Source organism: Oncorhynchus nerka, linkage group LG2, assembly GCF_034236695.1.
Source record: "Oncorhynchus nerka isolate Pitt River linkage group LG2, Oner_Uvic_2.0, whole genome shotgun sequence".
Taxonomy (NCBI): Eukaryota; Metazoa; Chordata; class Actinopteri; order Salmoniformes; family Salmonidae; genus Oncorhynchus; species Oncorhynchus nerka.
Genome location: NC_088397.1, coordinates 52302763 through 52328579, shown reverse-complemented (window position 1 = coordinate 52328579; position 25817 = coordinate 52302763). Strand labels below are relative to the sequence as shown.

General features: G+C 43.2%; 1 pseudogene; it reads right to left on the bottom strand.

Moving 5' to 3' along the window:
- Positions 1-216: 216 nt before the first annotated feature.
- Positions 217-21278, bottom strand: LOC115144831 (myosin-7-like; annotated as a pseudogene).
- Between the last annotated feature and the right edge of the window lie 4539 nt (positions 21279-25817).

Here is a 25817-nt window from a genome sequence, read left to right as displayed (position 1 = left end):
ACTACTATGGTGTTTCCCAAACTCAGTACTTGGAACCCCAAGGGGTGCACCTTTTGGTTTTTGCCCCAACACTACACAGCGGATTCAAATGATCAAAGCTTGCTAGTTTGAGAAACCCTGCACTAGGCCCTCCATGGAATGAGTTGACACCGCTGCTGTAAAACAACACCTTTCACTGCACCTGGTGGTCTCTGGTGAGACAAATTGTACTAGAAGTGTTTTTAGAAGTCTTTATTGGGTCTGTATTGCACTCCCACAGTCACACCACAACTGCTGCAGCTGGCTGGCTGTGATATCTTTGGTTTGGTAGTTATCCTCTGGATTACTCTGCGAGCTGAAACCCACAAGAGAAACACAGTATGTTTCAGTAACAACCACTGATAATACTGAGGGCATGGGAATAAATACTCCGGAGAAGACCATGTTATGTGATATCACAATTTACTGGTATCGTCCTTGAAGTGTAGTACTGACCTTGGTCCCTTGAGTGCGAACACGGAGCTTGTTGACAGTGGCATCGGCCCTCTGCATTGTCCAGATCATGCTGGATCTTCCTGAACTTGGCCAGGTTGGAGTTGGCTTGTTCCTCCTGAGAGGAGAAGACAGAGAGCAGGGAACTAGATCATGCCACTGTAGGCCATTTGGAAACAGTCCCACATTTCATACAATAACACAACAGTTGAAATGAAAACTTGAAATGTTGTGGGGGACTTACCGCTTTCTCAGCCTACCTCTTGTAGCTCTTCACCTTGGCCTGCAGCTTGTCTATGAGCTCCTGAGAACGGGGCAGGTTCTTACTGTCCTCCTCTGTCTGCAAGGACAAACACAAACAGCAGAGGGCAGCATGACGCACTACATCACATCACAACACCTGACAGGCCAGGCAGCTCTTTCAATAAACAGTGCATATAATCATGTGGTATGTTTCAGTACCTGGTAGGTGAGATCTTTGATCAACTTTAACCAAGTAAATGAAGTTGACTTTGCTCAAGCCTTGGCCGGAGCAGGTTGCCATTTATTGGGAAGACTCATGTACTGGAGGCAGCTCTGAAGGGTAGACACTACCTGGCACAGCCACAAAGTCATACAATCTGATTTTAAACCTAACCCTAACAGTAAACACACTTTTAACCTCATGCCTAACCTTAAAATAAGACCAAAAATAACATTTTTGTTTACATTTATTTTTCGGTAAATAGACAAATTTGACTTTGACGCTGGCCCATCTGGTGGAAATCGCTCAGCTCTGCCACCAGGATAAGATTCATCCAAATAAACGGCAAACTGCCAAACTGGAGCGGCTCATAGAAGCAGCAGCTTATCTTCTGTTTCTGTAGCGCAAGGCAGCATGATGTACAAGTACACCCCCTGGATAGAACGCAGGTCTATCGCAGGGCCTTTCCCCCAATGCTGAGTGCTAAGCAGAGACACAACGGGTCCCATTTTTACAGGACTGTTAAAATGGGTAAGGCCTAAATCGGTGAGAGCTGTTGTCCTGCTCCTTCTTTAACTCCTCAGCCATCGTGGATCTCTCTCTAACTCTCTAACTCTCTAACTAACTCTCTAACTCCCTAACTCTCTAACTCTCTAACTCTAACTAGCCAACTGACATTTACTCCTGAGGTGGTGACCTGTTGCACCCTCTACAACCACTGTGATTATTATTTGACCCTGCTGGTCATCTATGAACGTTTGAACATCTTGGCCATGTTCTGTTATAATCTCTATCCGGCACAGCCAGAAGAGGACTGGCCACCCCTCAGAGCCTGGTTCCTCTCTAGGTTTCTTCCTAGGTTCTGGCCTTTCTAGGGAGTTTTTCCTAACCACATTTCTTTCTGTTTGTGGTTTTAGGCTGGGTTTCTGTACAGCACTTTGTGACATCAGCTGATGTAAAAATGGCTTTATAAATACATTTGATTGATTGATTTGTAATCGGAAATTAATTTAATTTTAAACTAGACACACAAGTAAGTCTAGCATGGGTTTCTGGCTCTCTCCCTTACGTCAGCTTGGCTTTCTCCTCTTCATTGTGGCACTCGTGCGAAGCCTCGTCCAACTCAGTGGACAGCATAGACAGGTCACTCTCCAGCTTCTTTTTCTGGTTGATGCGCCCTGTGTTCTTTTAAGTGCAGCAGGTGAACCCTCTCGGTGGACTCCAGCAGTTCGTGCTCGGCCAGTTTGCGTACACAGTCGTTCTGCTCCAGCAGGGCTCGAAGCTCCTCCACCTCTGCAGTCAGCAGGCTGTTCCTGCGCTCTGTCACCGCCGTCTGCTCCTTCAGCTCCTCGTTCTGGTGCAGCGTCTCATCCAGCTCCAGCCGCAGGTCCTGGGGTTACAGAGGAGACAGAGAGTGTTCAGTAGTAGTGCCGGGAGCTTGTCTAGCAGTAGTGCTGCCAACCCCCCGGACCACACGTCGCCCCTGGAGCCATGTGTTCAAACCCAGACTGTGGGACTGCTATGTCCCTCTCCGTTATCTCCCCAATCAAATCAATGTGTCATAACTATACAAATGTAGGAGGAAGAAAATATACAAAGGAAGAAAAGAAAAAGCCTGTGTTCGGTACAGCACGCTATTGACATAACCCAGCAGGCAAATGATCTGAAGGGTCAATGAGTCACGTAGCGAACTTTAAATTGAATGAGTCTGAAGAGTTTGTTACAGTGTAAACAAAGCATTGTAAAAACCAAATAAATATACATACAAATCCTGTCTCTAGACATTTTACAACCGTGTGTCACATTGTCACAGTACCCATAAGTGAGTGTGGAGTTGTCAGACCAGCTGATGAAGAACTTGCCTTGATCTGGACCTGCAGGTGGTGCGGTAGTTTCCGGGACTCAGCCTGTTGGTGTGGTTCAGCTGCACTTCCATCTCGTTCAGGTCCCCCTCCGTCTTCTTCCTCAGACGCACCGCCTCATTCCGGGACTTACACTCTGAGTCCAGGGTGGCCTGCATGGATTCCAAGGCTCGCTGGTGGTTCTGGCTTGGGGTTCGAGGGAGGAGAGGAGGAGGGCAAAAAATGAGGAGTTAACAAGGGAGGACATTCCTAGACATGGGCCTCTGATACTAAAAGGAGAGATCGCTACCAGTGCCTGTTTTTCTAACTGTGTGGTGATTTAACCCACCGGAGGTTGTCGATTTCCTCGTCCTTCTCCGCCAGCTTCCGGTCGATGTCGGCCTTGATCTGGTTGAGCTCCAGCAGGAGGTGGAGAGTCTTACTCTCCTCATGCTCCAAAGTGCCCTGAGAGAGAGAGAACAACATATTATACAAACAAATACACACAATGGTTACAGTACAGCACACTTAAAGAGAGACAGAGAGAAAGAACAGAACAGTGACTTACATCAACCTCCTCTAAGGCAGCCCTGGTTGATCTGATCAGACAAGTCAGCAATCTTCTCTGTAGGTGGAGGGAATAGGACAGTGGGGTTAGTGGAAAAAAGGCCTTTCAGTTTGCGTTTCCATACTTTGTACAATCGATGTGAAATTCTCAACTAATAAATCATTAGATTATTATATTATCATGACATATGGGGGTTTTGGGGGGAGAAATTAATTAGGCTATGATACAATTCAATGGCTCAACTCATGTAGCTTGGACCAGGACCAATGACTCAGTAGTCAGACTTATTCCAATGTGTGTGACGTGGTCGTACCTTGGAGGTTCTTGTTCTCTCTCTTGGTGGTGTCCAGGTGGTCTAGGGCCTCTTCGTAGGAGTTCTTCAGCTTGAACAGCTCTGTGCTCAGGCTGCTGGACTCCTTCTGAGAGCTCTCCAGCTCACACTGGCACTCCTCATACTTCTGCCTCCACTTAGCCAGCGCCTGAAATCAGTAATACACCTCATTAGCAATTCCATTGCCCCTGCCTGGATAACGTTTAGGTTCAAAACAACCTAAATTGAAATTTCTTCCACTGAGGTCATTCACTTGAGTTCCTTACTCAGCAACATCAAGTTGACAGCATGTAATTTGCATTGCCCATGATAATCTCAAATTGCTGACCTTATCGAAGTTGCGCTGCTTCTTGTCAAGGGCGGCAGCTGCAGTGCTGGAGCGCTCCAGGTCCATCACTAGGTCCTCTGTCTCTGTCTACAGCCAGTGCTTGGTCATCTCCAGGGAGGAGCACACCTCCACAGACTCCTCAGCCTCCTGCAAACGTGTCACCAGCTTCTTCCTGTTGAATAGATACATCATCTCACATTAATTAGATGTCCCTCTTTTAGTTACTATGCCAGGGTTGAAAACATAGATGAGAGTGAAGAGTCATTGTCACTGTATGTAGACCTTAGATGCCTCACTCACTTTGCCTCCTCCAGCTGCTCTGTCCTTTGGATGGCGTCTGTCTCATACTTGGTCCTCCACTGGGCCACCTCAGCGTTGGCCTTGGACAGGCCCTGCTGCAGCTCATACTTGGCCTCCTGCTCCTTGTCATACTGCTCTCTCAGCAGGTCACAGTCGTGGCGGGAGGACTGGAGAGCATGGGCCAGTGCATTCCTCGCCTGAAGACAATGATAGTGGAGATAGCGCCAAGATGGTGGAAGGAGGAAAGGAGAGTCGTACTGTTAAGCACACCAACTAATGCCGGGTGTACACTACACTACACAACATTTTAAAAACCCGAACATGCTGTTCCTCTCACATTAAATGATTGTCTTTCCTGTAGTTATTTTCTCTTGCCAACATAGTGATGCCCACATTAAACCATCTATATATGATAATGTGATTAGATTGTTAATGTAACTAGAACGAGCTGTGACTCAAAGCAGCCTCATAAAAGTTTTCAGTCAGACATTCACGTTTGCCATACAGTGTTGAAATTTCTAGCCAACATTTTGAATTGAATAACATTGCTTGTGAACTTCAGCGCTGTAACGATTCAACACTTTGGTTAAAGGCAAGTACAAACACATACCAGTGGTCATTGCTCCTGCTCGAGAGTCTACACATTCTGGGTGATGCAAAACAACATCATCAACTCTCTGGGCTCTTCTCTGGCAAGCTGTCATTGGCTATTGCTGATCACCGTTCTCAAAACATGTCCTTGCACAGCTCACACTACAAAAGCATTGCATATTTTGTGCCGATAAAATCAAATGTTTGAAAATATAGCCTTCCGATTGCGTCTCTAACCCGCTTATAATAAACGGGCGCGGTGACGGCCGCGCGACCCGAGTAGGCAACGACATGGAGATTTTGTCTCCGATCTCAAAAACCAAAATCGTGTAGTGAACACTAGGCTTAAGTGGGCTATGATATTGAGATGTTTATACATTGTCATTAAGATACCAGACTGATGCTGGCATCAGCACTCCACTACAGTATGGGGCTTCTGACTGGCCCTAGAACTGCCTCTAACCTTATTGTCCTCCTCCAGCTGCTTCTTGAGCTCCCCAGCATTTTGACTAAAGGAGTACTTGGTGCGCTGCAGCTGAGTGACCAGGGCCTCCCGCTCCTCCAGCTTTCTGCCGAACTCAGCTACAGGGGTGGGGGACAGAGTGGGAGATCAGACAGGGAAGTATCTTTTTTTAAACTAAACCCTTGGCTTTACACATTGTCTCTATAATGCTCTAGGACAGGGCCTCACCACTGTTGGCCAGAGCGCAGGCTCTCTGGGTGTTGGTGTCATTGAGCTGCCTCTGGAGCTCCTCCACCTTGCCCTTGGCCTCGTTCATTTGGTCCTCACAGAGACGGCACATCTTTAGCCTGGAAATCCAAGTGGAATCAGCTGAAATAGTACCAGTGTGAGTGTTCTCTCTACCTTGCTCTTAGAGAGCTGCTCCACGTTGGACGCTTGGTCATCCGCCTCCATCTTGGCCTCGCCCCTCTCTTTCTCCAGCTTCTGTTTGATGCGCTGCAGGCTGTCGATCTGCTCCCCCATCTCGGCTCCGTTGTCGGCATGTTTCTTCCTCAGTGCGGCTGCCGTAGCCTCGTGATGCAGCATGGTCTCCTCCAGATCCCGCTGAATCTTCAGGATGTCTGACTCGTGCTTCTTGTTAATTTGGATCTGAGCGGAGGTGGCGCCCCAGGCCTCCTCCAGCCGCTCGCTGAGCTCCTCCAGCTCCCTGGCCACGTCGCCCATTCTGTTTCTCCACCTTGGCCCGGGATTCCCGGTCAGACTCCAGTTCCTTGATACGAGCCTGGGAGAAGATATGGGCATAGACGTAGAGATCAATGGACGCATTCAGCTTGTGGTCTGTGATCTTTGTAATGTACTGAGAAATGTGATAGTATTGTATTATATTAACCAGAAATTGCTGTTACTATTTCCAGACCCAGTATTCCATTCATACCTGTAACTCCTTGATCTTTTTCTGGAGCTGAATGGTCAAGGCTTGTTCATCCTCAATCTTAGTGCTAGTGTGGTTAATCTCAAAGTCCTTCCTGATTTGAAAGAACATTCATATTTGATCAATAATCATGGAACTGATCAGTTGTTCAGACTTCAATCAAATAGATTGTTCTCACTTTTTCAGCTTTTCTTCAAGTTGCTGCTTGTTATTCTCTATGACAGACTCCATGGACAGCTTAAGGTCTGCCTCCAGCTTGTGCTTGACCCGTTCCAGGTCCATGCGCATGTTCTTCTCTTACTCCAAAGAACCTTCCAACTGATTTGGGAAAGAGTATGGACAATGTCAAAGATTAGGTGGCTGTAAAAAAAGGCAATGTATCAAAACAAAAATGTATTTCCCTTGATTTATATCTATTTTCATTTTAGTCAGGTTGGATATGGATTGTAGTTCCTTGTGTGTAAACTCACATCGTCCACTTGCTGTTCTAGCTTGATCTTTGCCTTGGACAGTGTGTTGACCTTTGCCTTGGACAGTGTGTTGTACTCCTCGGCCTGCAGGTTGTCCAGTGTCTGCTGGTGGGCCTCATGCAGGGCCTTCTTCTCCTTGGTCAGCTTCAGGACGATCTCATTCAGAGCTGACATCTCCTCAATCTGATTCTTCACCTGGAGAAGAGGAGACAAGGGATACGATGACTTCAGGAACATCGCATTCTCATCTGCACATATTCACCAATATTAGGTTGCTAAAGTTTGATTTTTTTCAGACGTTTCAGTTGGATGGAGTATTGACGCTGACTTGATTCATTAATTACATTAAGTCAGGACTATACTACCACTGTTTGTATCATCTAAAATTAGGAGGAATCTCTTTCACTTTAAAGGACAAGAGGACTATGACATCTGTGGTTCAGTGTCCTCTCCCTCTCTGTGACTGTCTGGTCTGATCTCCTTCTCTGTGTTCCTCTAGTCTCCTCACCCTGTTCTCAGTGGCGTGTTTCTCCTTCTCCACCTTGGTCATGGTTATCTCTATGTCATCAATGTCTTTCTTCAGCTCAGCACACTCGTCCTCTAGCTTGCGTTTCTTGGCGAGCACGCAGGCGTTCATCCCCTCCTCGTCCTCCAGCCTCTCCATCATCTCTTTGACCTTGGCCTCCTGCTGGATCTTAGCCTTGATCAGGAGGTCACAGCCGTCCTCCGCATCCGCCAGGTTTTCCTACTCCTGCAGGAAGAGAGAGAGGGAGAAATGTGAGGTGACATTGGAGCCCTAATGGTACCATGCTGTAGGAGGTAGTAAATGCGTGCATCGCCGTCAGTCTGTGGGAACTCACTGCCTGTAGCTCCAGAGAGAGGTGGATCAGATTGACCTGCTTCTTCTCCAGCTCTTTACGTTTTACCTATAACTTCTCCAGGGCCTCCTTCAGCCTGGCCTACTCCTCCTTCGGAGTGGCCATCTCCTTCTCTGTGGTGGCGCTCTTTAGCAGAGGCTTCATCTTGAAGAAGAATATCATGCATTGCCAGTGCTTCACTGTGTTGAAGGCCCGGATGTTCCACTGGATGATCACCAGAGCCTCCCTGGATACAGGAAGTAAGTAGAGGTCAGAATTAGGGCTTTTTCCGTCTTCTTCCTGTGCTCGACTTGGACTCAACCAGTTTAAGGTGCTCCATCGAGTTCATATGAGCAAGTCTAGAGTAGCAGAGATATACCCTGACTTCGATGACAAGTGTGGACGTTGGGCCCAGTCTCCTGCTAACCTCACACACATGTTCTAGTCTTGCTCCAAAATGATGAGCTTCTGGACTTCAATCTTTTAAATATCATCACAGGTCCTAGCTATTCAACTTCAACCATCACCCCATGCTGCTATTTTTAGAGATGTAGAAGACCCCATTTACAGTGAATTTGGGAAGTATTCAGATCCCTTCCCTTTTTCCACATTTTGTTACATTACAACCTTATTCTAAAATTGATCAAATCGTTTTTCATTCTACACACAATACCCCATAATGACAAAAACAGGTTTTCAGAAAGTTTAGCAAATTTATTTTAAAAAACAACTGAAATATCACATTTATTCTGACATTTTACTCAGTACTATGTTGAAGCAACTTGGCAGTGATTACATCCTCAAGTCTTCTTGGGTATGACGCTACAAGATTGGCACACCTGTATTTTGAGAGTTTCTCCCATTCTTCTCTGCAGATCCTCTCAAGCTCTGTCAGGTTGGATGGGGAGCATCGCTGCACAGCCATTTCGATCGGGTTCATGTCCGTGCTCTGGCTGGGCCACTCAAGGACATTCAGAGCCTTGTCCTGAAACCACTCCTGCATTGTCTTGGCTGTGTGCTTAGGGTCGTTGTCCAGTCTGAGGTCCTGAGCACTCTGGAGCAGGTTTTCATCAAGGATCTCTCTGTACTTTGTTCCGTTCATCTTTCCCTCAACCCTGACTAGTCTCTCAATCCCTGCCGCTGAAAAACATGCCCACAGTATGATGCTGCCACCACCATGCTTTACCGTAGGGATGGTGCCAGGTTTCCTCCAGACATGACGCTTGGCATTCAGGCCAAAGAGTTCCATCTTGGTTTCACCAGACCAGAGAATCTCATGGTCTGAAAGTCCTTAGGTGCCTTTTGGTAAACTCCAAGCGGGCTGGCTGTCATGTGCTTTTTTACTGAGGAGTGGCTTCTGTCTGGCCACTCTACCATAAAGGCCTGATTGGTGGAGTGCTGCAGAGATGGTTGTCCTTCTGGAAAATTCTCCCATCTCAACAGAAGAACTCCGGAGTACTGTCAGAATGACCATCGGGTTCTTGGTCACCTCCCTGACCATGGGCCTCCTCCCCCGGTTGCTCAGTTTGGCCGGGCGGCCAGGTCTAGGAAGAGTATTGGTGGTTCCAAACTTCTTCGATTTAAGAATGATGGAGGCCCCTGTGTTCTTGGTGATCTTCAATGCTGCAGACATTTTTGGGTGCCCTCTGTGCCTCGACACAATCCTGTCTCGGAGCTCTACGGACAATTCCTTCGACCTCATGGCTTGGTTTTTGATCTGATATGCACTGTAAACTGCGGGACCTTTTATAGATAGGTGGACTCCAATCAAGTTGTAGAAACATCTCAATGATGATCAATGGAAACAGGATGCCCCTGATCTCAATTTTGAGTCTCATAGCAAAGGGTCTGAATACTTATGTAAATAAGGTATTTCTGTTTTACATTTTTTGTACATGTTTTGCTTCGTCATTATGGGGTATTGTGTGTAGATGTAATCAATTTTAGAATAAGCAGTAACGTAACAAAATGTGGAAAAACACCCTCATGTTATTGCATTCACAGCTGTGCTGAGCCTTCGCAGAATTCTGCTGAGTTGGAAATCCTCAACGCTTATACCTGCTTAGCTGTGTGGCTCAAAGACGTTTTTTTTTCTTAAATTATAAAATATCAAATTTAACTTGAGGTTTATCTTTATCTTATACTTTGAGGATCTCTCTACCGTTCCTACTAAATGAACAATTACCACACATAAATAAGTAAACTGTATTTTTTGATCAAGTGAAAATGTCTGGTTAGAAACTCACCACAGATTGTAATTGACCTAGGCCGTCTCATCATAATTATGAGTTCCTTTATTGTTAGGCAAATTAAAACTGGAATAATTATGCAATCTGGCATCCCTCATGACATGTTTAATGTCTTTGATCAACCAAAGGCTGAAGATTTCCAAAATAACGATGGCGTCTCACACCCCTAGACATCTTCAACTACACTATTTGAAAAAAAGTGCTATCTAGAACCTAAAGAGGTTATAGGAGAACCCTTTGGAGAACCCATTTTGGTTCCAGGTAGAACCCTTTTTACAGAGGGTTCTACATGGAACCCAAAAGGATATTATTATATTATCCTTATTTTGAAAATCTTAAGCCTGTGGTTTTGGAACCAAAAAGGGTTCTCCTATTGGGACAGCTGAATAATTATTTTAGATACAAGACATTTTTACAACCTGGTCAGGCACTTCCTGTCAGAGTTGTGAATGTGTGCCTGAGTGAGTACAGGGCCATGGTCAGGCAGGGTGTCGGGGGTAGCAGAGTGAATGGGGAGGTGGCTGTGGTATGAGTATGATTGCATTTCTGACATGACTCCATGCTCTGCCTCTCAAAGGTGAGTGTCTATGTGTTTATTTAGAAACTAAAGCCCTCTATCAAACAGCGGCCTGTAATCATCTGTCACCCACCACATATTCCATCTATGTGCTTACTTAGAACTGCAGGCGCCTGGGACAAAAGAGGCCAAGGGCCACGGGGTAGGCGGGGGGGTTGTATTTTTAGGGTGGGCCCTAGCAGCTGCCACTTGGCACATGTCGCCACCTGGCTCTAAGGACACCGTCAGCATTGTTTAATTTAGGGAGAGCAGAGAGGGGAGAGGGGCCGGGACGTGTGGGGAGGAGTGTGTGTGAGGGAGGTAATGGGGTCAATATTGCCGTGGGGGCCACACACATGCAGGGTAACCATACATGGACAAGCACACGCCTCACACACGCCGCTAACATTGCACTTGCATACCACACATACTAGACCAGGACTATTCAACTAGCGGCCCGCGGGCCAGATCCAGCCCATGTATTAATTTATACTCGCCCTTTGATCAATTCTGAACATTTAATAAAAGTTCTGCAAATAATTCCGTGCACAAATTTGACGTTCAGTACCAAAATGACAAGTGGTTGTTTCTAGTGTTGTTTTTCTAGCATTTTTTTTAGGGTTTCTAGCACCTCTGGCGTGTTGATTTATTTTTTCTTCATATGAATTTGGATCTAGCCACAGTTTAAGCTACAAAATATTATGACCCCATTCCTGAAAGATATGACCCCAAGGAACACGTATGTACGTGCATTCTGTTTCCCTCTCTGAGACTCGTAGGACTCGTTAGGAGTGTGACTAAAAGTGCACCTAATGACAAAGGGAAATGAATTCAAAGCTTTAAACTCCCTTCCGACTGGACTTTGGCATTACCTGATTTGAATATGTCTTTGTGTCATTTATTGAGATGCTTAGTTTTGGTGAGCGAGCGTTTGCTCCTTTTCCTTTTCAATGATGATCAAATTCGGGGGTTGCACCCTCGACTCACGTTGGTTGAGCGCCCTCCTCCTTTCCTAACTACTTTTAGTGACGATTCATTTTAAGAAATGTGCTTTATTGGTGGTTGTGCGTTGCTTTTGTACAGTTCTTCCAAAGAATGTGAAAAATTGTCCGGCCCCCCTGCAATAAACCTTTTTTTACATCTGGCCCGCATAAGAATATAGTTGAATAGCCCTGTACTACACCATGGGAGCACTAAGTTATAATATATCACAAACTGAAAGGGAGCAACTGATCATATTACTATTGAACCTGTTGGAGGAAGCAACTGGTGGAGGAGTTGGTTTGTTTATGCTGATGTCTTTATCTTACTATGAATGGTTCAAAAAAAATGCCATGATAAAACCTCTCTGGGTTTAAATGTTGGCCAAATACTCTCAGATCATAAGTACACCTGACTTCATCTAGGTACTCCACTAGAGCACTTGAAAGGATCAAATCAAATGAAGCCACGGTCCCTTACTTCCTGGTCATCATATTCTGGAGCAGTTTCTCTGTTGCTTTCCTGCTGTCCACAAACGCATCATCGGGGAAGGCATGTGGGTTCAGGATGTGATAGCTGTTAGTAAAAAAAACAACAACATTGTATTGTAATGATTAATTCCAAATATCTTTTTTTATGTGTGTGTTGTGGGAATGAATGTGTGTTATCACACTCACCGCTGTTTGAACTCTGCGTATATGATGCTGTTTGGAAATCCCTTCCTGCATATCCTAATGCCCTCCAGCACACCGTTACAGCGAAGCTAGTGCAGCACCATGAAGGAATCCATGATCCCTGCAGAGGACCGGGGGAGAGGAGGTAATCAATCAGAGGAGAGGATGCTCTCTGGAGCACTTACAGTAAACAAGATGTTCCTCAGATTTCTTTGGCACTCCGACTCCCTTGGATCTCAGTTGAATGTTGTACTGTGGCGTACCTTGGGTCTTGGTCTCGTTGGGGATAAGGCAACGCACAAAGTGTGGCTGAGTGGAGCGAAGGTTAGTCATCAGCTTGTTCAGGTTCTCCTGCAGACAGAGAAGCGCACATAACGGATGGAGAGAATGAAAATCTAAGCTAGCATTGACGATGGCAATGTTGCTCAATGTAGGTTCAGCGTTTACAACGTCAGCAAATATCTAAGTTATTGCAGCAGTTTATGAAAACAAATTCTCCCTCACTCTTTCAGTTATGGTGCACAGCTGTAGCTCTTCCATTGACTTCAGGGAGGATACAGTGTGCGATGTTTATGAGAATGGAGCCAGCACAGACTTAAAGTGATGTTCATGTGATCATTTCCCTAAACATCACTGCAAGTCTTAACTGTCTCCTTCTCAGCACAGGATAGATGATCTCTCAATGTTGATGCAGCTTCACTGCCTAACTAGCGATATCTTTAATGACTTGTATAGTTTTACTGTCTACTACAGTAGGTAAAGTATAATCCAGCTGGATCTCATTAGATTAGCTTGTGATATTGTCAATTTATCCAGCATTTTGTTGATAGAGCAAATTGTCACTCTCACCTCATACAGCTGTGACATGGTCTGGAAAGAGGCAGCCTTCTTCCTCTTCTCCTTTCCTCCAGTCTTTTGGTCTGAGTCAGGGCCAACATAGTTTTCATAGAGGCACGACAGCAGCTTGTTGGAGGACTTCTGGAAGCCCACCACCAACAGGTCTTTGTTTTTGTCCAGCCACCCAATGATGTTGTATGGTACCTGGGGTGTCAGGATGAAGTCAACCGTTAACATACTTTCTAGATAATACTTTCACATACACTACACGATAATTAGGAGGACACATCGTTTTCTGGAAAGAGGGGTATAGAAAATACTTTCAAATCCTGCTCGGTTTTGAGTGAATATCACTAAGGATATTGATATTGATTGAGAAGCTCATGTGGCTAAAAGTTGCTCTAACTACTGCCAATAAATCCTAATGAAATGTGTAAGTGAAAAATGAAACGTTTGTTTCCTTTTCTACTTTGTGTTGTATATATATATTCATGATTGTCAAGTTAGCGGTTTGTTTCAATTGTATTGTAATATTATACCATTCATACACACTTACCACTCCAGGGTAGGGCATCAGCTCAAAGTGGTTCTTATCGGGCCGCGGGTTTCTGGAAGTTAGCTGACTTTCCAATGTGGTTGTCGTACATCTTGGCTTTAAAGCTGTTGTCTGTAGCCTTGGGGAACATACATGATCCCCAGGGGCAGAAGAAACAAAGCTCAACTAAACATACATGTAGTGAATCTGAGATGGATCATGCAATCAAATATAATACAATACATACAAATTCTGCAGGAACAAAACACATGCAGGATCCTGTCAAGAAACATACTAGCAAGCAAACACATCATTGGGTTCAATACCTCATCCGAGGTGGGAAGTTCTTGTTAATTTCTAATGTTAATGCAATGTCTTTGAGAAGTGGTAGCTCCACATACCTTCTCTATGAGGTCAATGCCAGCCTGTATGAGTCCAAAGTCTATAAAGGTCCACTCAATGCCCTCCCGTTCGTACTCCTCCTGCTCCAGGATGAACATGTGGTGGTTGAAATACTGTTGCAGTTTCTCATTGGTGAAGTTGAGGCATAGCTGCTCAAAGCTGTTGAGCTGAAATGAAAGAGGGACAGGGGTTATGAAAAAGCATATCGAGTGGGATAAAAGCCTCAGATTGTAAGAATGCAAGAAGCACTTCAGATTTTAGTCTTGTGAAATGAAGCTGGAAAAGAATGTTGATATTTACAGACCACACACACAAAAATCTGTTTAAGATCCAGGAAGAGAGTGAATTCAAACATTCTGTGAAAATTGTTGGAAGGAAAGACACATCAAAGATCTCAAAGCCAGCTATATCCAGCACTCCGATAAAGAACTGGCGAGGCAGGGATGTGTACAGGGTCTTGTTGATACGTCCCACCAGCCATTTGAACATACATATAGTAAGTGGCTTTGGCCAGAGCTCCGACGGAATAGTTAAAAACACACACACACACACACAGTTGCTTGGAGACCAGTTTCTAGAGTCTGCTGAATATATTGACCAATAGAGGATTAAGAAGCTATCCCTGCAGACATGCTCAGCACTGAGCTAAATTATCACAAATTAAGCTGAATTCACTTCAAGAAAACTGAATATTTGTAGCTGTACAGATGCTGTTGAGTGCTGTGTCCTGACTGTGCGGTGGTGAGTCCTCCTCACCTGTTCGACACTCTATCCCTTCACCACATACTCGTTCCCCACCTTCACCCTAGGGTGCAGGAGCCCCTTGATGGGGTCAGCTGAACTGACTCCCATCAGGTAGGAGGCTTTGTCAGCACCTGGACAAACACACAGGACATATACATGATGAAACACACGCATAACACACTTGGTTGGAGGCTACAATGGAATTGGTCCTGATCTGCTCTTGATTATTAGTCTTAGACAGTCCACTTTTATGCAAAATCTCAAATTGGTAGTCCCCCTTACTTTCAGTGCCATCATTCTCTGCCTGCTCATCGCGCTGCTTCTGCTTGAACTTCATGTTGCCGAAATGCATGATTGCTCCCACTATCTTATAGCAGCCATACTTCTCAATAGGAGTAAACCCCAGGATATCCATGGCATGCTGTGGAGAAACCAGGGGAAGTGATGTCATGACTCACCAAGGCTGATCAATGGAGCAAGTACATTTGACAAATTCCTTACTGATAGTTGGTCTAGCAGTAAGGAATAGCAGAGTAAGAGCTCTTACATCGGTGGCCATGAGCTCCCCTCCATCGTACATGTTCTCCACATTGGTCACGCCATGAGAGCAGAAGTGGTAGTCGTACGGGTTGGTGGACACCAGCAGTATGTCTGTGGTGGAGACAATCTTTGTCAATCAAAACCCATGCAATTGGATCACCTAACACGAACACTTTCTGGGTAGTATTGAATTTCATCCTAATTTACCCAGAAGTTCTGGTTTCTTCTGGGACATGATCTGGTAGCAGATATGGTAGCTTCTCTCCAGGCTGCTGAAATATCACTCTGGATTTTTCCAGAAGATCTAAAGGAGAGAAAGAATGGGCATATCTTTGATTTCATCACACCCTGAAACTTGTGTGCAGAGTTGTGCTCTTTATGCAGGTGTTATGAGCTCATCCCACTTTGCTTTTTGATGGTACTCACATATATCAATATCTGCAGAGGCTAGTTTCCCTGTGGGCCCAAAGTGGATCCTGATGAACTTGCCCTGTATGAGTGGTGCAGAGTAAACAGTAACAATCACATAAGGCAGATGGAGTATAATCAACCAACTAATTTATGCTATTGCCATCCATTTTTCAAAAGCTTTCATTCATTTTGGATACTCACAAAACGGGACGAGTTGTCGTTCCTCAGCGTTTTGGCATTGCCAAATGCCTCCATGGCGGGGTTAGCCTCAATGATCTGGTCCTCCAAGGTGCCCTTAGCAGAGAAGCAAGACAAGTACAGGACTAACACTGAGTCCCAACTAGACAGAACTGCTTTGGGGGATCACGCTGGAGTTGGTCAAGCCTGGCCTGAGAACAATACAAAATATACTTTACATATTTCTGAGCACCTCCAAGACATATGATACTTCCTAATGGTCTTGTTACTTAAGACAAACATGAAAATAGGAAGGTTGGTCAGGGAGGATGGATGTGCGTAATCTGTGACAGTCTAGCACAGGGGTTCTCAAACTTTTTAGAGACCGGGACCCCATTTGTGATAGCAAATTCATCAGGGACCCCCTCATAATCAGAACATAACTCAAGTGAGATAGAAATAGCATACAAAGAGTTTTACTTTGACTTCGGCAGGGCATTGCCGGACAAACCAAGTCTCAGACCTTTGGAAGGAACATTTTAAAGGCCTGCCACTTAGCAACAGAGAGAAAATGTTGCTTTTTTCAAGCGAATTTCCAGCAATTCTACACATTTTGTCAAGTGTCAGAGGTTTTTTGTTGTTGCAGCTTTAAAGATAATATCCTGCAATTCAACATGTTTTTCCATGAGGCAGAGAGAACACTTTGCAGTTATTAAGCTTAATTTGAGTGAATTTATGCTTAAAAAACACATTTGTGGGGAATACAATAAGCATTAAGTTGAAAATTGTTATATTTGGGGGAGTACTGTGGAAACCAATATCCCTGCGAGCCTCCCAGGCCCATGTTGCCCAGTGTTAAGAACATAAATTGTAGATTAATATTACAAAGTATTGTATTACATCCTCTAAACTTATTCTATCGATCCCTTAGCCAACATGTGTTTAATCTGCTGTTGTTAGTAATAATCATAATGTTTTATATACAGTGGGGCAAAAAAGTATTTAGTCAGCCACCAATTGTGCAAGTTCTCCCACTTAAAAAGATGAGAAAGGCCTGTAATTGTCATCATAGGTACACTTCAACTATGACAGACAAAATTAGAAGAAAAAAATCCAGAAAATCACATTGTAGGATTTTTAATGAATTTATTTGCAAATTATGGTGGAAAATAAGTATTTGGTCACCTACAAGCAAGATTTCTGGCTCTCACAGACCTGTAATTTCTTCTTTAAGAGGCTCCTCTGTCCTCCACTCATTACCTGTATTAATGGCACCTGTTTGAACTTGTTATCAGTATAAAAGACACCTGTCCACAACCTCAAACAATAACACTCCAAACTCCACTATGGCCAAGACCAAAGGACTGCTGTCAAAGGACACCAGAAACAAAAATTGTAGACCTGCACCAGGCTGGGAAGATTGAATCTGCAATAGGTAAGCAGCTTGGCTTGAAGAAATCAACTGTGGGAGCAATTATTAGGAAATGGAAGACATGCAAGACCACTGATAATTTCCCTCGATCTGGGGCTCCACGCAAGATCTCACCCCGTGGGGTCAAAATGATCACAAGAACGGTGAGCAAAAATCCCAGAACCACACGGGGGGACCTAGTGAATGACCTGCAGAGAGCTGGGACCAAAGTAACAAAGCCTACCATCAGTAACACACTACGCCGCCAGGGACTCAAATCCTGAGGTGCCAGACATGTCCCCCTGCTTAAGCCAGTACATGTCCAGGCCCGTCTGAAGTTTGCTAGAGAGCATTAGGATGATCCAGAAGAAGATTGGGAGAATGTCATATGGTCAGATGAAACCAAAATATAACTTTTTGGTAAAAACTCAACTCGTCGTGTTTGGAGGACAAAGAATGCTGAGTTGCATCCAAAGAACACCATACCTACTGTGAAGCATGGGGGTGGAAACATCATGCTTTGGGGCTGTTTTTCTGCAAAGGGAGTAGGACGACTGATCCGTGTAAAGGAAAGAATGATTGGGGCCATGTATCGTGAAATTTTGAGTGAAAACCTCCTTCCATCAGCAAGGGCATTGAAGATGAAACGTGGCTGGGTCTTTCAGCATGACAATGATCCCAAACACACCGTCCAGGCAACGAACGAGTGGCTTCGTAAGAAGCATTTCAAGGTCCTGGAGTGCCCTAGCCAGTCTCCAGATCTCAAGTCCATAGAAAATCTTTGGAGGGAGTTGAATGTCCGTGTTGCCCAGCAACAGCCCCAAAACATCACTGCTCTAGAGGAGATCTGCATGGAGGAATGGGCCACAATACCAGCAACAGTGTGTGAAAACCTTGTGAAGACTTACATAAAACGTTTGACCTCTGTCATTGCCAACAAAGGGTATATAACAAAGTATTGAGATAAACTTTTGTTATTGACCAAAAACTTATTTTCCACCATAATTTGCAAATAAATTCATAAAAAAATCCTACAATGTGATTTTCTGGATTTTTTTTTCTCATTTTGTCTGTCATAGTTGAAGTGTACCTATGATGAAAATTACAGGCCTCTCTCATCTTTTTAAGTGGGAGAACTTGCACAATTGGTGGCTGACTAAATACTTTTTTGCCCAACTGTATATACAATGCATTCAGAAAGTATTCAGACCTTGACTTTTTCCACAATTTGTTACGTTACAGCCTTATTCTAAAAAAAAAAAAAATTCTCAAAAAAATTTAAATGGTGGGCCTGTAACGGGTGTTAATAACAACAGAACGTTTCAAAAAGGAAAGATATAAGACTTGAAATAATGAAAAAAATAAAGATTAAAAAATGAGAACGAGAACAAGCAGTAACAAACGAGGGCTGCATACATGACAAACATGGACTTTGAGCCACAAAGGACAGTAAAAATGTATATTAACATTCACTGTTTTGATGCTGAATGACAGAATATGACCAAGAAGTCATAAAGGGATAGGGTAAACATTCAGCGAGTCCCAAACACCCCCCAAAAAAAAATGTAAAAGGGGAAGGAAAAAAAATCTGGAATGCCATCTTGGCCTTACTCCTTTTTTTAGCAGCTGCTTCCCCAAGAGCTGCTACAATGACAAAATACTGAATGACACGTTTCGTGTTTACAGTTTTGCCAGCACCCGATTCTCCGCTAATAGAAGTGTGGGAAAAGTATAGATAAGAAAGGAAATGTGTAGATAAAACAAGTAAAAAAATGCACAAATCAAGAAAATTTGACTATAAACTGCAGCCAAGAACAAAATACCAGAATGTTCTCGCTGAAAGAAAAAATAGTACCAAAATCTTTAGCCCCCCAAAAAACAACTCCTGTTTCGACATCTTGAGTTACAACACAAAACAAAAATATAATATTGTTTTATATACACATTTTAAAACAGTGGCTGTGTTTGGATGGCCTAGAATACATTCTGATGGTGTATACAGGGACAAGGCCAACGTCACAAGTTGTTCTTCTTGTTTTTGCTAGTAGTGTAATGAAACAACAGCAGACGGTAGGGTATCACAATGATTAGAGCACAGTTTTCTGAGATGGATTTGGGTTTTTACTTATGTGATGAGCATGGACTGATTCCCGCGATCTGTGTAGATATCATAAAGAGTGAACTGTTAGAAAAGGCTTGTGTAATAGTAGTAGCACTACGTCAACTTGTATTTTGGTGAAGCTCTACTTAAGTCACGTCATATTCCATTACTGTCTGGTGTTTGTGTGCACTATCATGACTTCTAGTGACAAGCATCAGGTTTCTGACAACATGGAGGAGTGTGAGTATTATTTGTGCTGAGTGACTCACTGCGCAGCATGTCATTGTAGGCGTTGTCTGTGATGGCGTAGACGTGGGGCGGGACCTCTGCACGGCGCTTGACTTTGTAGGCAGCGACAACAGGGGAGGTGCAGACAGGCAGCCATTTGCATGGGTTCACTGTCACACAGAACAGCCCAGAGTAAGTCTGTGGAGAGAGAGTTGAATAAGGCAATTCATCATACCTGGGCTATAGTTTCAACACCTTTGACATACTGTTAAATCAAGTTGTTCCCCAAAATATCCAACTGAGCAATAATAGAAGGATGAGGAGCACAAACTGACAGTCTCATTTCATATGGCCTAAAACAGACTGACTTGTGGTTCTGGCTACTCAAGGATCCCAGGAAGTGCATGGAACAACTGTCCCACCCCGCCATTGCCCCTGTGGGGTCACTCACGTAGATCATCCATGCGGCGTAGCGCCTGCGCAGGTTGAAGAGCACAGAGGCCTCGTGGAGGTGTGTCAGCATGGCCATATCCTCTATCCTGTCAAACTTAGGAGGATTTATCTGCTGGATGTCCTCCTGCTACACTATAAGAGACTGGAGTTGGGGAGAGGAAGTAGGAAGAGGCGACAGTGAGACTGGGGCCTTGGGCAAGGAAAACTGTGGTCATATATATTCTGGTTCTGTTGTCATATCATATTCAGTCACTACAAACCTATATTCCATTTTATTCTTAAAAACTATTCATAATAACGTATCAGAATAAATTATTATATTATATTTATTATGAGTATTTCATTATTTATTTAGTATTTAACTATCTATTAACACCTGCAAAGAAATGACCCACTGGGCACAGATGCCAGTTCAACTTCTAGTTTTGATTTACATTTAGTTGAGTTGTCAACTAAAGTGAAATCAACAAAACATTACATGTTATTTGACTTAGGTTAAAAGGTGGGTGGGGAAAAAAACGAAATTCCCTTATGTTGATGACTTTTTGCAAATCCAATCAGTTTTCCCACATTGATTCAACGTCATCAATATATATTAAAGACGCGGAAACAACGTTGATTCAAACAGCTTTTGCACAGTGAGGAGGTAGTCATATCTTCTAAACCTGAGTAAATGGTTGTGTCAAATCCCTGAGCGCAACACTCACCCTTCTAACTTTGGTCTCAGCGATGACTTGGTCTCCGTTGAGCTCGTTGATCTTAACCTCAATGTAAGCCTCCTTTACGTCTGGAACCCATGCTCGCTTTTACCATCAAACGCGATGGTCTTCGCAGCCAGCAACTCCAGGTCAGTTTTGCATAGAAAAGAACCAGCCTCTCCGAACTCATTCGCATCAACGCGGGACATGACCGCAATGGCAACTCCACACGCCGACGAAGGACCGACAGGACAGACGATTTCTCAAACTCCTTGGAAAAGAGAGGAACATTTACTTTGCATTCTTTTGTTTTCTTATTACGGTTCACATTTAAGTGAGTCAACTTTTTCTTCATTCATAAAAAGTTAAGTTTGGACAAACTCAAAGAACATTATTTACGATTCGTGCGTAATGTAGTGAGTAAATCCATTCTTGACAATAGATGACAACACAGTTTAGGCAGCAGAGAAATAGCAAAATACATTTTTTTCAGCAAGAATTTAAAAAAAATGATTGTATAAAAAAACACACATGGGTTTACACTGGTGCGTAAAGGCGTGTAATGATGTAAAAAAAAAACAGACAAGTTTAAGTTGTAAACTGACCTCAAAACAGGGTCCTGCAACGGGATGACTATTTGGAACAGTGTGTGCGCTTTTTATTGTCTTTCTCAAGGTCACGGTCAGAGTAGCTTAATCCCTAATTAGCATATGCCACCTCCTCCATCGCCTATTGGTCGTGACCGCGTGTCTCAATTGACACAAAAGGAAAGCAAGGTTTTTATCTCAAACTGGCTATTTTTACAGTAACAATTTATGTAGGGTACACATTGTGAAGGGGTAAACATAATTATAATACGTTTGAACTGCTTTTATAAACTTTGGTGTCACTGTCAGCTGTGGAACCACTATCTAGTCGACAACCATGCAGAATGACAATACGTAATTGCCTCTAACTAAACTGAAACACAATACATTTGACTGATAATCCGTTTTAGTTGCCCACGATATTGTAAACATAAGTGGTTTAAAAAGTTCAAATACCGTTGTGAGCAGATAGGTCTATAAAGTGTCATCCTGAAATATATTCTAAATAACTGTCTTATTACACAAGGGTTAACTAATAGTTTACTATTATTAAATTGTTTATTCACAGTTATTTACAGATATTATTGCCTGTGAATGCAATTGTACGGTATATTTTACAAAATACTTCACACTTATCCATTATATGTAGTAGCTTGTTAAATCTATTTGTTGAGACTAAAACCTGCCTAGTGTCACTTTTGTCCTCAATGAAAATACCAAGTGTTATCTTATTCTCTATAATAAAAGTTCCTGAAAATCTCAAGTCTGCACAGCGCAACAGGAAGTGAATGAGATGCCCATGTGCTCACTCTGTCCCTCAGTAATTGCCCAGGCGGCTTCTTTGTTGTGAGGAGCCAACAGGGGTGTCTGCCATTGTGTGTGGCCACAGGAGGATGCAACCTGAGAAGAGATTATTTCAGGAGCCCGTCTGTGTGACATTAAACATGCTCTATAAATACATCACACAATATTAATAGAGACAAACGGCTCTCTGTTTGAACATGGTGGCGGACAGTACATCTACATTCTCTACGTGGAAGATACTGACACACTGAAGATGTCTGAGCAATGTATTGATGAAATAGCAACGCAGTAATATTTTGGTAACAAGTTATATTGGTGTTCTGTCATAATGTCGACACAAGGTGGTCATAAATGACTTGTGCAAAGATAATGGCACATTGCCAGTACTCCATATTGTGAACGTGAAATATCTCAACTCCAGAGAACTCTACTGTGCTAAATGTGAAAGGAAAACTACTAGTGTGCTTTAGTCTATGAACGTTATGAGTCTTATTATTAGGACGGTGCCTCTCAAATTCTGGCCCCAGTGGACCTGACCTTCAGTCCAGAGGAGCAGAGGAGGAGATGGTGCCTTGTATGAGTGCATAGAGGGGGGTGGGTTCAAAGTGTCCCAGAATAGACAAAGCCAGAGTCCATCATTCCTGATTGAAAGATTCACTGTTGGAAAGATCTATTGTTGAACAGGCACAGTAGCACACGTCCATGGTCCAGTGTTGTAGCCACAGCAGTACAGAAGCAGTGGCCGAAATGCGATTGGGATTCATTTGTAATTTCCTCAGCTGAAGAGACAGTACAAACAGAGAGAAGATACAAATTAGAGGGTTATAATGTTCGGTAACACTTTATTTGAAGGGTCCATTACAAACCATTCATAAGGCATTAACAAATTGTGTGTTCATCATTTATTTATCCTTACTCCTACATTAATAAACCATTTACTAATCATCAAGTATTTTTGCAGTCCCTAATCTAAAGTGAGTGCTATTTGTACTTTAAAATGAATACTTTATAGATGTTTTGATTGACCAGTGTAATTTCTCACAAAAAGATTGGCATGCCATTGATAGACATTCCTGCAGTACCTGGTAAAAGATTAATCACACAACACAGGATGTTTAAGGAATTACATACACATACAGTTGAAGTCGGACGTTTACATACACCTTAGCCAAATACATTTCAACTCAGTTTTTCACAATTCCTGACATTTAATCCAAGTAAAGAATCCCTGTCTTAGGTCAGTTTGGATCACCACTCTATTTTAAGAATGTGAAATGTCAGAATAATAGTAGAGAGAATGATTTATTTCAGCTTTTATTTCTTTCATCACATTCCCAGTGGGTCAGAAGTTTACATACACTCAATTAATATTTGGTAGCATTGCCTTTAAATTGTTTAACTTGGGTCAAACGTTTTGGGTAGCCTTCCACAAGCTTCCCACAATAAGTTGGGTGAATTATGGCCCATTCCTCCTGACAGAGCTGGTGTAACTGAATCAGGTTTGTAGGCCTCCTTGCTCTCACACACTGTTTCAGTTCTGCCCACAAATGTTTGTATTTCCTCTAAACATAACAATGGTCATTATGGCCAAACAGTTCTATTTCTATTTCATCAGACAGGAGAACATTTCTCCAAAAAGTATGATCTTTGTCCCCATGTGCAGTTGCAAACTGTAGTCTGGATTTTTTTATGGCAGTTATGGAGAAGTGGATTCTTCCTTGCTGAGCGCCCTTTCAGCTTATGGCGCTATAGAACTCGTTTTACTGTGGATATAGATACTTTTGTACCTGTTTCCTCCAGCATCTTCACAAGGTCCTTTGCTGTTGTTCTGGGATTGATTTGCACTTTTCGCACCAAACTATATTCATCTCTAGGAGACAGAACCCGTCTCATTCCTAAGCGGTATGACGGCTGCGTTGTCCCATGGTGTTTATACTTGCGTACTATTGTTTGTACAGATGAACGTGGTACCTTCATCCCAAGAATGAACCAAACTTGTGGAGGTGTAAAAAAAATAATTCTGAGGCTGATTTCTTTTGGTTTTCCCCATGATGTCAAGCCTCTCCTTCTTGAGTTGAAGGAGAGGCGGACCAAAATGCAGCGTGGTTTCTATTCATGGTTCTTTAATAAAGCAAAACTATACATGAATAGACTAACAAAAACAATAAACGTGAGAAAACCTAAACAGCCCGATCTGGTGCAAACACAGAGACAGGAACAATCACCCACAAAACCCAACCCCAAACAGGCTACTTAAATATGGTTCCCAATCAGAGACAATGACTAACACCTGCCTCTGATTGAGAACCATATCAGGCCAAACATAGAAATAGACAAACTAGACATGTAACATAGAATGCCCACTCAGATCACACCCTGACCAAACAAAACATTGAAACATACAAAGCAAACTATGGTCAGGGTGTGACAGTAGGCTTTGAAATACATCCACAGGTACACATCCACAGGTCAAATGATGTCAATTAGCCTATCCGAAGCTTCTAAAGCCATGACATATTTTTCAGGAATTTTCCAAGCTGTTTAAAGGCACAGTCAACTTAGTGTATGTAAACTTCTGACCCACTGGAATTGTGATACAGTGAATTATAAGTGAAATAATCTGTCTGTAAACAATTGTTGGAAAAATGACTTGTGTCATGCACAAAGTAGATGTCCTAACCGACTTGCCAAAACTATAGTTTGTTAACAAGAAATTTGTGGAGTGGTTGAAAAACAAGTTTTAATGACTCCAACCTAAGTGTATGTAAACTTCTGACTTCAACTGCATGTGAATAATTAGCTTACTAACATTTACAAATGTGGGAGTGATGATTAATAAATGGTGAGCAAATGCTTTTTAAATGCTTTATAAGTGTTCTTATGTGTTAGAGTGCAGGACTCAATAGTGGCGATAGGGGAAAACAATGTCCTACATGGAAATCTTGGTTTAAGAGGCAGCCATCTTCGTTAATGGCATTATCTCCTGCCGTGGCAGGGCGAGAGGTGTTGCGTTGATGGCTGAAACGTTCTTGGGCATCAGTTAGATATAGCAGGCCAGAGCTATTTCAGGACAAGGGGCACTTCAGAGTAGTGGTGGCTGTGTTATGTACTGTGTCACTTGCTCTGGAGTTTAAAAAGCTGACATGCCGATAACACATGAGAGGGGATGAATCCCCAAAGTCCACCAGTGTTGCTTTAAAATAAATCCACACTGTAGTATAGTATGGACCCACCCAGCACGTCCCTCTGTAGTGCCACACTGCATCCCACTGCAACAGCTGAGTCCTGAAAACAACAGCTCTCCTTACACCCTGAAAATACTCTACCAAAACCATTTGGGAGGTTGTATACAGTGAAGGCCCTCTCAATGCCCATATTTTGATTATTACACATACGGTAGACTGTATGCTGTGGGTTTACAGGCCCAACAGTAAGTTGATCCCCATGTGGAGAGCCAGTGTAGTCATCTGGGACATCACGACAAGACCTGAATCCCAGGAAGCTCTGAAGGGTCACAGTTGTTTTAGATCTTCATTCACGGAATACCATGTGGCTTAGACAGAGAGATCGAAAGAGATTGAGCTTTACGAGTGCATTGCATTCAGCAGTGTTAAACACCACATATGCATGCTCTCATTCTCTCTCTCTCTCTCTCCCTCTCTCTCTGTTTCCAACTCACACATGCACACAATTACACAATAACAAAAGTAAGACCCGTTGCTCCACTCTTACCCCTTTCAAATAAAAATCATTTTATTTGTCGCATGCGCCGAATACAACAGGTGTAGTAGACCTTACAGTGAAATGCTTACTTA